Raw genomic sequence first — 13,179 nt, 5'->3', positions numbered from 1 at the left:
TTGCAAATATGCGTGAACATACACGCACATACATATGCTAGAAATTTATGTCAGTACTTGTAACTATGTCCAATAGCACCACAAGCCTCTGAATAACTGAACTTTGCAAAATAAGTCTCTCGGGCACTGTAATACTCTTGAAATCACTCTATTGTAAGAAATCATCTCTTATCAGTGTAAGAAACATTTCAAAATTACTGGACTGTGCAAATGAACTGGGCAGAAGAAGCTCAGAGTAACAAACATTTCGAAGTAATTGCACTTTGCAAATAAACAGTAGTGAGCACACTGAAACGTTCTCAAAATGGCGGTACTTTGCTAAATAACTTTTTACAGTGCAAGAAACACTCTGTAATGGTGGTACTTTGCAAATAGACACACCCAGCACAAGAAACTTTTTGAAATGGCTTTATTTTGACAGCACTTCACAAAATAGTTGCACTTTGCACACAATAAACTCTGCAAACTAAATGCACAGTAATAACCATACACTATAAGCACTTTTACACACTTTGAGATACTTCGAATAACTCTAATTATGCCCGAAATACAATGCAAAATAGTAGTTATGCCAAAACACAGTACTTTGCCAAAAACATGCAGTCACCTTGCTTTATTTATGCTTAATGTGCCCTTTTTTGCCCTTATTATATTTGATTTGCTCGTTTAATCTCTTTTCATGTCCATTATAATTTTCTTGTGCTTGTTTTACTCTAAACATGCCTGTTTTGCTTTAAATATGCTCATTTTGCAATTCCGAGGTAATTCCAAACCCCTTGTGTGCTTTTCTGATAATTCTTTTCTCAAATATTAAACATTTCTTTTAATTAATAACTTTTTGTGCCTCTCACTTGTTTAATAATGCAGTTTGTGCCCTTGAAATGCTCTGTTTTATCTTTTATATAGAATAAATAATTTGTGCAAGTTTTCATTATCTTTGGTTCATTTCTGGCCCTTTTTTTCGTGCTTGTTTCTCTTAGTGTACCTTCACTGTTATCTCTGCACCTCATAGCTCTGAAAAGCAGTCTCTGGAATCCTGGTTCTGACAGCATGTCATTTGTCTAGCCAGGATAAAATAGACGAGTCTTTGTGGGTTCTATTCAAGCAGCTTTATTATGTACAAACACATCAGGATTGAGGCTTAACTTTAACTTAGATAAACTTCTAAACAAACTAGCTATTAAACTCATACATGCTCACTCTCTAGCTGTACTCTGAGTCTACTGTCCTGCAGATAACATGCTAAACTTAAGTTCCTTCTGCCTAATTTGATGCATCTCATATGGATGTAAAAGGTACCATGGTATTCATCAAAAACAGTTGGGGATGTTTCACCATGACTTGGCCAAATGTCCCCTAGTCAGTGAAAATTCTATCTTAGATCTCTCCTGAAGGGAGGTCATTAGTTTAGTGGGACTAAACCAGTCAACAAAGTGTAAATAAGTGAATCCTTCACTCACCTGTATGGAGAAAGAAACAGTATTCAGCTGGTTGAGTAGTAACTCTGAATCCAGTACAGTAGTATATATGACTCAGTGTTCTCAATTCCAACAATTCTGTGTTCCAAAGACAGCTAGACTGCTATCAAATAGGATATGGAAACATCTATATGCCATTAGAATGGAACTCCAGCACATTGCAGTGCTTAGGTTCCCATCATAAGTCCTGACACGGGAGCAAATCCCCACACCACTAAAATATAAATATACACATATGGTTCCCGATCTCGAATCTTGAATTTCCATATTCCAAGACCATAACGGCGAAACTTAAAAATAGCGAAAGTGCATAAGCATGACTCCGGATATCTCGAATCCACACTTATGCATTTAAGCTACGTTGCATGAAGTGTTTGGCTGGGATGGTGTCTAGAATTTTAGATGAGTGGGTGTATGTGAGTGTTTTTGTAAGTTGTACGTGTGGGTTAGGGTAGGGAGGTGGAATTATGAGTGTGACTGTTGGATATGTTGGTGTTTGTGTATGTGTGATGTGTGTGTGTGTGTGTGTGTGTGTGTGTGTGTGTGTGTGTGTGTGTGTGTGTGTGTGTGTGTGTGTGTGTGTGTGTGTGTGTGTGTGGGACTGTAGAATGTCTGGGTGTGAGTTTGTTTTTTTTTTCTGTTTGTGCAATCTCAGAGTTGGTATATATAAGTAGAAGGGGTGTGGGGGGTGCAGGGTGGCTTACCCCCCTGCTTACATGTAGTGTAGGGTTGATTAGTTTGTGTGGTGTGAGTAGAATGGTGTGTGTGCTGTGTGGTGTATGGTGTATGTATGTTCGTGATTGTGTGTTTCGTGCTTCTGAGTTTCGGGATTGTGAGTCATTCGCCTTTATAGTTTCGAGATACTGAAATTCGAGATTTCAGTATTTCAAGATTATAAAGGGGAACCGCGCACACACACACACACATACACACACACACACACACACACACACACACACACAAATATATATATATATATATATATATATATATATATATATATATATACATACACATTTATGTATGTGTCTCTGTATATGTACATACTTCAAGATCACACAAGCTCAGAAAAAAAATTGAGAAAGTTAGAAAATGCAGCACTCATCTCCTTTCTCTTTTCCAACTCTAACCACACTGGCAAGATGTTGACCATCTTTCGATGATAATATTTTGAGCATCAGTCAACTAGCCAGTGACAAACAGCAGGTATCCCCTAACAAAATGGGTCAGGATTATTTGCTGTTAATATCAGGAGTATTTGTTGTTAATAAACAAATTGTCACTGGTCTGAAGTACAGAGCTCAAAATGATTCAATAAAGTTGATAGTAAAACAAATTTAGTCAGTATTTAAAACAGAAAACTGAAATTTCCCCACCCAATAAAATGATTTGGCTGCATCAATACTTAGAAATGAGTATGTTACAACCAGTGACTAATACAGATGTCCCCACAGTTATAGTTTGGTCTTCATTCTGTCTAGCCTGCAAAACACCAGGATGTAAGGGTGAAACTAGATATAAAACACATTGTTTGATGCTACTAAAACTGAAGCAAAAGTATTTGATTTTAATTAAAAACATGTTAGTAATTGTTTGGGCTGTCAGTGGAGGACAAAATTTGGCAATACTGTCTTGGATTGATTGAAATAGTTTTAATAGACGCCTTGAGTTTGAATAAAATAATGTATGCTTTTTGAAAATTTTAACAATTTAGTTTGATAATGTTTTATAGAAACAAAATATGAGCCTGTTAGGACTTGGCACTTATTGTGTTTTAGGTATTTTTATAACTTAAAAAAGATCTCTTTTTGAAATACAAGCATTTCAGTTGCTACGGTGATCTTGGGTAAGTGCTGGAAGATTAAGAGACTGTTGAGTAATGATTAAGTTAAGAATCATTAACAGGATTTGATGGGAATTTATAAATATTTATAAATGCAAAATGAAAAGTAAAAATGATTTCCTGTTTGTAAGTAAAATTTGTACCATTCTTTTATAGTGACACAGATTTGTTCTGGGCCTTTTTACTTTGAATTGTTGAATCTAGATATTGGCAGGGTACCTTACAAATTCAGAAAAAAAGTAGCAATTTGTTTGTATTTAGCCCAAGGTAATTACTAGTCATTCATATTCATTAAATTATTTTTGTGTCTTAGCCTGTGAAATAAAATGTGCTGTCATTTCTGCTTTAAGTGAAGTCCGTAGTTGTTCTAAAGTAGGTGACCTGGATTTGATTTTATAATAAAATCTTCTAATTTCTCATTTACGTAATCAATAAATTAGGAATACTCTAAAAGCCTCTCATTATATGACTGGTTATATTCTCTAAAGGCTTATTTTGACAGCTTAGAATATTGATTAAGATAATCTGCATATTAGGGAAAATCAATTAAAGATCGGGATTTGTGGGTTGTAGAGTAGAAAAATAGAAAGGTATACTAAATAAAAAGTGTACAGTGGAAAGGACCTATTAAATAGAAAGAGAACACAATTCTTACAACAGTTCTGAAACTTTACTTTGCTGATTTTATGTCATATTTCTTACCTGGATTCTTAAAAACATTTCAGTCACTACCTAATATGATATGATAATATGCAATGCTATTTTAAAGAACTGCTCGTCGTCATCCTAGTCATAGGGTTTGTCCCTGATGTGTGGAGAATAGCCGCTGCGACTTCTCTACATAAGAGTAACCCCTCTGCAGACCCAGGTAAATATAGGCACATCTGCTTCACAAGATTTATATACAAAGCCATGGAACATATAATAACAGAATTAATTTATGCAAACATAGGCAGTATAACTGATTTAGACCCCACTCTGTCAGGTTTTATGAAGGGCAGTTCCTATTTTGGGACTCTAGGAAAACCTCTTTAAAAAGCTTACAAAGGCTATGAACAGTGGTCACTCTGTGCATGCTGCTTATCTTGACCTCGCCAAGGCTTTCAACACTATCCCCCATGCTGATATTATTGAAAAGTCAGACAAACATAACATTAACATCTATTTTGTCTGATGGATTTTATATATATATATATATATATATATATATATATATATATATATATATTGGTGATCCAACATATTAGAAGTAGTGAGAGATGCTGGTACCCTTCCTGAATATAAACTGTACTGCAAGGATCAGTACTGTACCCACTCTTGTTTGGCATGTGTTTTGCAGACATCTAAACCAATATTGCTGAAGTGCAGTTGACCGTGTTTGCTGATGACTGCAAGATGAGCACTGTTATCTATTCATCCACTGATACTACACTGTTCCAGAAAGTGCTAGAATATGCATATATCTGATGTACTGGAAACAATCTCAAATTAAATGCAAAAAAAAAGTGTTAGCATAGTAACTTTGGGGAAAAAGCTGTTCCCATCTCATTTATTTTAAGTGGTACTCCTCTTTAAATAAATATGGTCATAAGAAAGCTTGATACTTATGTAGCCTAACTTCCCCTCATTCGATCATTATGCTTCCACCATAGTCAGGAAACCCTTCTATCTAGTCCAGTTATTTTCCAAGGGAATATCTTCAAGAAGTCATCTACAACTGTACTATTTATTCCCTTATCAGACCCATCACCAAAGAGAGTGACTCCTTTGATATATATAAATCCTGGCATATCACTCAGATGTAAAGGTCCCGATAATTTTTAACCAAAAAAGTAAAGCCCTTAAATCCTTTGAGTGTCCCAGTAGAGTATATACTATACTCAGTAGTCTACCGGCTGCTACAAAGTAACCTGCATCTCAGTTTTTGAGACATGAAAGATCTGGTCCTATTTAACCTCCTGTTTTATGGACCTTAATTTACGCCAACAAATAAAACTCGCTGAAGGATAGGTCCTTACTTAGCACATTCCCAACCCATGGAGTAAGTTACCACTACAGCTCAAACAAAGTACTACATTTTCAGACTTTAAGGCTAGTCTTAATGATTGGATGGGTAGAATATAAATTTACACCAGGACTATCAAGTTTTGCCCTGCTTGACTGGGGAGGAAGTCATCTTTCTACCCTACTCATCCCTTATCAGTCCCACTATTAAGTATTGATAAAGGGGGTGCAAGAAACATTTAAGTGTTTCTACTTACAGGGGTCTGATTGCCCCTGAGATCATTTACCTAGTATTGTTCCTATGTTCCTGTATTTGTTTCCAAGCAGGAAAAAGAGTGATTAGATAAGTCATAGATAAATGTAGTTTGCTATGAGGACACGGATACCTTGGAGTATATGGATTGCAGACTAACATTTGACATATGATATGTAGTTTTAGTAGCTATAAATGCCCCCCACCCAAAATAATTAACAGATTGAGACTGCAGTGCTAGTATCACTGCAGAGCACCTTAAGCTTAGCCGCCTCTCCCTCATATGTCTGAAGTAAGTTCTTACAGAAGTACAGACTGAAGTGCAAAAGTCATAAATGAAAAGAATACAATCCCCAGTCTGTATACAAGGTATACAAACAACACCTGCATACAGCACTTCTCATGAACTTGCTAACACTGCATTGTTCTACAATATAGTATCTAAGGACTGTGGTTACATGGTGATAGTGCATTCAGTATCAAATACATAAAAGGAAAATGTAAGGAAGTGTGAGTTTTAAAATTAAGTATTTAGTTATATCCTGAATGGACCATTTGAACCCTATTAATTCAGTTAAGAAAGACAATACTTGTATTATTAATCAAGTAGTTTTAGTAGCTATAAATGCCACAAAGAACAAAAGAAGGTGCAAAAACAAATAAAATCCAAAAAACCAAGGGAAAGACAGCAAATAATGACCTCCAAAGAAATAGCGTATCCAAGTTTATTATCCGCTTTCGTCAACAAGACTTCATCAGAATACTAAAAACAAGGTATAACAAGTTTAAATAGTTAAAAAATTAAAAGACAGTCACATGTTCAATTAATTAATTACATTGACACTTAACATTTAAAAAACCTTTTAGGTATTCACACTAAATGAAAGGAAACACTACCCCTATCCTTATTAATTCTAAGTTTACGATACTTCAAATAACATTTCACATTAATGGTATCATTAATACCAGGGGGACAATCAGATTTTAATCTGATCTGCCAGTTAGTTTCCCTCTGCATTAAATAGTTCTTGAAGTCACCATCCCTTTGATCTTCGTGACAAACTTCAAGTACAGAAAACAAAAACTTTTTGAAAGAGGGACAAATAGTGGAATGCTTATACAAGGCGTGGGTAGCATTACGTTTCTTAATGCTGTACAAATGTTCCCTAATGCGGACTTTTAACTGTCTAGTTGTCATACCGACATAAAATGCGGTGCATGAGGAACATAGAGCTATGTAAACAACATCTTGGGTGCAACAATTGACAAAACCAGGCACCATAAAGGTTCTATAAACTGCAACTACTGAAACAAATGGCCCAACGGAAATGTACCTGCACATATTGCATTGGTTACAACAATGCATACCCCTCTTATCAGTAAATGCAGCACAATTATTAATTTCTTTACTGTTATTATATTCTAAAAACTTTTTGATGTTAGAATTATTCCTTTGAACAAAAATTGGCTTGTCCCCAAGAACTCTAAAAATGTCTGAATTTCCTCTAATGACTCTCCAGTTCTTAGTAAGCATTTGCTGGATACGCTGACAGTCGGAGCTCATTTCGAGCAAACAAATCAAGTTAACATTAAGTTGTTTACTATTGACCATATCAGTATGAAAAGTAACATCTTTAGAAGTCATACTTAATAATGATGGAAAATGAGTATCACGCTTACTGAAAATTTCTGCTGCAGTTTGCGTAAGTGCCTTTTCATCATAACCTCTATCAATAAATAATGACACAATAAGCTCAAACTCACGCGTTAAATCTACTAACTTTGAAGTCATACGACAGGCCCTAATAAATTGCCCCCTAGGGATGTTGTTAATAATATGCTTGGAGTGTCCACTACGAAAATGGAGATACCCATTATTGAAGGTCTTTTTCCGAAAGATACGACTATGGAATCTCTTTTCATTGGTGTCCCATCGTAAAGAAACATCTAAAAAAATAACACTTGAACCAACACAACCCTTCACAAATTGCAAATAATGAGACAAAGAGTTGATTTCAAGAATAAAAGTCTCAACTTTCGAAACATCCCCTTCAATAATAAAAATTAAATCGTCAACAAAATGAGCATAAAACAAAATGTTGTATTTCCTAGTCAAAAAAGAAATAAATTCGTGCTCCCACCAGGTCATGACCAAGTTGGCATAGGCAGGGGCCACTGGTGACCCCATAGCAACACCTCTTTTTTGCCTATAATAAACCCCCTCAAATAAAAAGAAATTATTAAGCAAAATAATGTCCAAAAACCTACAAATCAAAGAAACAGAACTGTTACTAAACTCGGATCTTTTCAAAGTTAAAAAACTTCGTACCACTTCTATCCCATCGTGATGTGGAATGCAGGTAAATAAGGAAACAATGTCAATAGTAAAAATGACATGTTTCTCTGGATCAAAAGAATTACTTAAGGCAAAAGTGTTGAATTTGTTCAAGAAGTGCCAAGAATCACGTGTGTAGGAAGATTCATTAATAATAATAGGTCCCAAGAGGGCGTCAATAATTAAAGACAAACCCTCAGTAACAGAATGTGGGGAAGACACTATTGGCCTAAACGGTGGATTGTTTAAAGATTTGTGCGTTTTAGGTATCCCAAAGATAACACCTGTTCTGGGTTGTTCAACAACACAAAACTCATACATTTCATGACTAATATCCCCAGCCATAAGGGCATCATACAAATACGAATGAATTAAACGCTGACAGCGACGAATATCAAAAAGTGATATTACTTCATATTCGTCCTCATTGTTAAGAATATCAGTCATCCTCATTTTGTATATTTCTTGTTTCATGATAACAATGTTACCCCCCTTGTCACTTTTCATGAACCTAAGGTTCTTAGTTAGGGTTTGCAAATTCGTAAGAGCCTTCTTTTCGTTAATTGTCAAATTGTTGTAATAACTAGGTCTAGAATTTAACATATGACAAACATCTTGTATGCAAATTTCCTCATACACCCTAATGGTGTGTTGTAATGGGGGGGTGTAACAAGAAGGTTTACTAAAAAACTTTTCAGTTTCAGAAATATTATGCAATAAATAATACAAATTCAACTTCCTAGTGTATTGTTTTATATCAATGACTGTCCTAACATAGTTAGCTCGAGAACTAGGAACAAAATTCAAACCCAATTTTAAAACAGTAATCTCGTCATCGGTGAAAACATGGTCAGTCAAATTAACCACACTAAAGCTATCCGGTAAACTGTCTAAGTTTCTTCCCCTGATGATTGGGACCCCAAGAAGGTCCGACTCCTTGTCAAAACAGTTTTGGTGTTTATCTGGTTTCTCCTGTTGAAAAAAGAAGATGAGGCAGAAGCTCCCACACAGGAGCTCGCCTTAGTTTTAACAGTTTTGTTCTCATCCACAGTAGAAGGTGAAACACCCTCTGTAACCACCACCTGATTCTCATCAGGCACAGTTGAAACAGGATCTGGTATGGCAACAGAAGAATGGTTAGATCCAAAAGATCCAGCAGTATTTATTTGATCGTTAAATTGAGGAACAAAACCCTGTTTGGTAACACTAACGTTGTTGGTAGAAAAACCAGAAGTGACAACGTTAGAATATGAAACCTTGCCGTTGTTGCTAGAACCAAGCCCTCTATTGAATCTATTTGATTTATTAGGCACGGCAAAGTTAACAAATGCAGAATTGTCGCTGTAAGAAGAAACATCACGTGCCAATTTAGATTGTTTTCTGTTGATATTTTCAACAGAATACTGATCAACTTCGTTGGAAACATTTTCTAAAAAATCCCCAAAATCCGAAATCCCAATGACGAAAGCGGATAATAAACTTGGATACGCTATTTCTTTGGAGGTCATTATTTGCTGCCTTTCCCTTGGTTTTTTGGATTTTAGCTATAAATGCCCCCCACCCAAAATAATTAACAGATTGAGACTGCAGTGCCAGTATCACTGCAGAGCACCTTAAGCTTAGCCGCATCTCCCTCATATGTCTGAAGAAAGTTCTTACAGAAGTACAGACTGAAGTGCAAAAGTCATAAATGAAAAGAATACAATCCCCAGCCTGTATACAAGGTATACAAACAACACCTGCATACAGCACTTCTCATGAACTTACTAGCACTGCATTGTTCTACAATATAGTATCTTAGGACTGTGGTTACATGGTGATAGTGCATTCAGTATCAAATACATAAAAGGAAAATGTAAGGAGGTGTGAGTTTTAAAATTAAGTATTTAGTTATATCCTGAATGGACCATTTGAACCCTATTAATTCAGTTAAGAAAGACAATACTTGTATTATTAATCAAATGCATACTATAAACATGAATGTCATTGAATAAGGCTGTTATATTTTACTGTAGTGTAAAGTGATACACTTATAATGAAGATAGCAATGTCCCTTAATAATTTACATCTGTTTCCAATTTCCTTTTTGAGTTCTGCTCTCTAATGGAAGCACTTTATGGTTTCTGTACATGGCAGTAATTACCTTATCAAGTTCACTGACAAAATGCTGAGTAAAATCAGTACAACATGGTAGCATAATCTTCCCTGGAAAGTAACTTTTATATAAATATTTGAATGCTACTGCTGTTGTCTCCTTGTTAGGACTTCAAAAATGGTTGCCACAGCAAGTGAAGAAGAGGCTGCTATTTTATTTAAGATATGATAAAAATGTGTCTAACGTTCCAGTTTAAACATCAGTGCAACTGCCACTACAGCAGTGATGTTAAAATAAAAGATTGTTTCTTAATTAACTTGTTTTCATCACAAACATAAACCCACAGATGGCACAGCCTCATTCATACTGCTCAGACTTACAAATCTCTTCAAGAACAGACGTTTTTCTTTCTGTCTTTCTTTTTGAATGGTTGATGATAAAGATGTGCTTTTAGACAATGAATGAGAAAAGATTGTTTGTTCTTATTGGCTACTGAGGTCTTGGCCTCAATAGTAAGATTGAAATTCATGAAATGGAGAAGCAAAATTGATTTCTGTAGCTTGGTTTTTGTATTTCTGCCTCTTTCCTTTGGGGATGGTAAGCCTAAGCCTAGTGACTGTCCTGTCAGAGTTCTGTGATATGGTTTTGGAAAGGGCCAGTATCGAAACATGCATTTAGATTTGTGGGTATACCCTCCTCTTGTTAATATGTTCAGGTGAAACAGGGAAAGATAAGGCAGGAAAATAATAGCGCAACTGTTTCCGGTAGGAGAAATTGAGTTTACTGGTGGGTTGGATGCATATTCTACATATTATTGTTTTTTCCCAAATTTATTTACTGAATTTGTTATTTCTAGTTGACACCAGGAGGCAGGGGTGAGTTATAGGGAAGCTGTAGGAGTAGCAGATAATTATGTCAATGGGAATATGTCAAAAATTGCTTGAGGTAGAAATATCTAGATCAGACAGGGAAGGGAAGAGAAGGGGAATTGTGACTTCTGGACTTCTGGAAGTAAGTATTGTTAGTTATCTCAGGAAAGCTGCTTCTACATTTTAAAAAGAGAAAAGGTAGTTTGAATTATTGGGGACTAGGAGGCAAAATAAAAATCAGTTTTAGTTAGGCTAGATGCAGAAGGTTGAAGATATGAGTGAGGCATGACAGTGAAAATGGAAGTCTGTGAGGAAGGCTGAGAGTTGAAGGAGGTTTGTGGAATAATGCCCAATTTGCAGTGTAGATTGTGGGAAACATTTGGAATGACAGTGATGAAGTGGTTGAATTATCCCTGGGTAAGGGAGTGCTGGAAAGTATTTAGAAGGAGATAAGGATAAGGGAAGGAGAGAGGAGGATAAGGTCAGTGAAAGAGGTCCTATAGAGCTGGTAGTACAATTCAATAAGAAGCATCTAGAAAGGATGTATGCAGAGTCAGACCTGGGAGAAGAGAATGAAGGAGAAGTTTGGAAGAGGTTTGCAGTCAAATGGTAGAGTGAAGAGTCTGCTGGATGGGTAGAAATGAAGTGAGCAGGTATAGGACACTTTTAGGAGAAATTAGGGTAGAGAGTCTAGTCTAAGATCAACAAATGAGACATGGTGAATTTTTGATAACAGACACTTCTCATGTTAAGGAGAGAGCATCTCCTCCAGCATGACAACTGTTGTGGGGAGGAGAAAGGCTAAAGTGATGGAAATGTAACAGAAGTCAGAAATTATGGCAGGAGGATGAAGTACCTGGAAGAATGTTAGTGAGAGTGCCTTAGTTAGGAAACAGTGAATGTTACTTTTTGGGATGGAAAGAAAAGAAAGGCAATGGAGTTGGTAGCAAAAGACAGTATCATCTCTGATGGCAGGGTGGTGAGGTTTAAGACTATGAGGAAAAAGATGATAAAGAAGGTTTGAATGCCAACAAATGTAAAAGGATGAATGCTTGTTGTTGGAGAAGTTTGTTCAGAATTTCTGGTCAAAGAACAAAACAGTTGTGGAGGTAGATCTTGGGAGAGGGTGGGGAGATGGGTCAGTGAATTAAGAATAGGGGGATGGTGGAAGAGGAACACAGTTATTCAAGTATGTATAAGCCTCAGAGAGGGAGACATCTTGTAATTTTGTAATTATGAAAGTCACTCAAATGTAGAGTATTGTACTGAGTATTATCTGTACACTTGAATGTGCAGTACAAGTAAGTCTAAACATGTTCAATAATCAAAAACAGTGACGTGTAAAATACTTATGTGGTTCTATCTGTTTAACGAGGAGACAGAAACATTTTATCAAACTAGACCAACAGGAAAGGCCTGAAAATTTCTTTTCCCAAAAATGTAACATTATTTTAAACTTTAAATAAATTGTAAAATAGATGCACAAAACTAATTAAAAAATATTAATCATTAAATAAATTACTAAACTGACACAAGCTATTTTGAAAGCGTCTTTTTAGAATTAAATAGATTATAAAACAAATCCTTTTTTGCAGGGGCAAGCCCCACTCTACCCTTTGTCTGAGAGGATGTGTCCCCTCCATGCTACAATATACTTACTCTGAAGTCACATGGCCTTTTAATAAAGGCAAAATACTTGGTTGCTATTTCAGTGTAAGTACTTATTTCTGCTTTACTCTGAGATTTTGTGGCTTTGGAAAGAGATTACTTTAGTAAAGCACCCACTCGCAGGCAAAGTGACATTTCCTTTCAGTTTTTTTTTTTTTTTTTTTTGGCTTTCCTCCACTAGTAAATCAAGTAAATATGACTAATAAACATAGCCTTTAACTTGTATACTACTGCTTTACTACCAGGTATTTATCTCCCCTTAACTTTAAATGGATCTTCGGATGTTTTCTCATCTTGATATCTGTTAGCAAAGAATTTTGTTTAAAGCACTGATGCCCACATAGTTTGCTTTCTTAGTCAGAATCTTCACATCCTTCACCACCCACTAGCTGCTGACATCTTTAAACCTCAGGTCTGTCCTTGGAATCATTATGGCTAACTTCAAGGTACCACAACAAACATTTGTTAATTAACACTTTACAGAATTTTCACCATGGTAGAACGTTCACATGGGATGTATTCTTATGTTAGTTTTTAGTTCTGTTTTTGTCTTACTGCTTAATTCATTTCAGACTCTGCTCCTTGGATCTGTACCCCTCATCCTGTAAATATTGTCTCAGGCAACACAACACTG

The sequence above is a fragment of the Protopterus annectens genome, chromosome 13.part0 (genome assembly GCF_019279795.1).
Source record: "Protopterus annectens isolate FY-2018-M chromosome 13.part0, PAN1.0, whole genome shotgun sequence".
Taxonomy (NCBI): domain Eukaryota; kingdom Metazoa; phylum Chordata; order Ceratodontiformes; family Protopteridae; genus Protopterus; species Protopterus annectens.
This window is presented reverse-complemented; position numbering follows the sequence as displayed.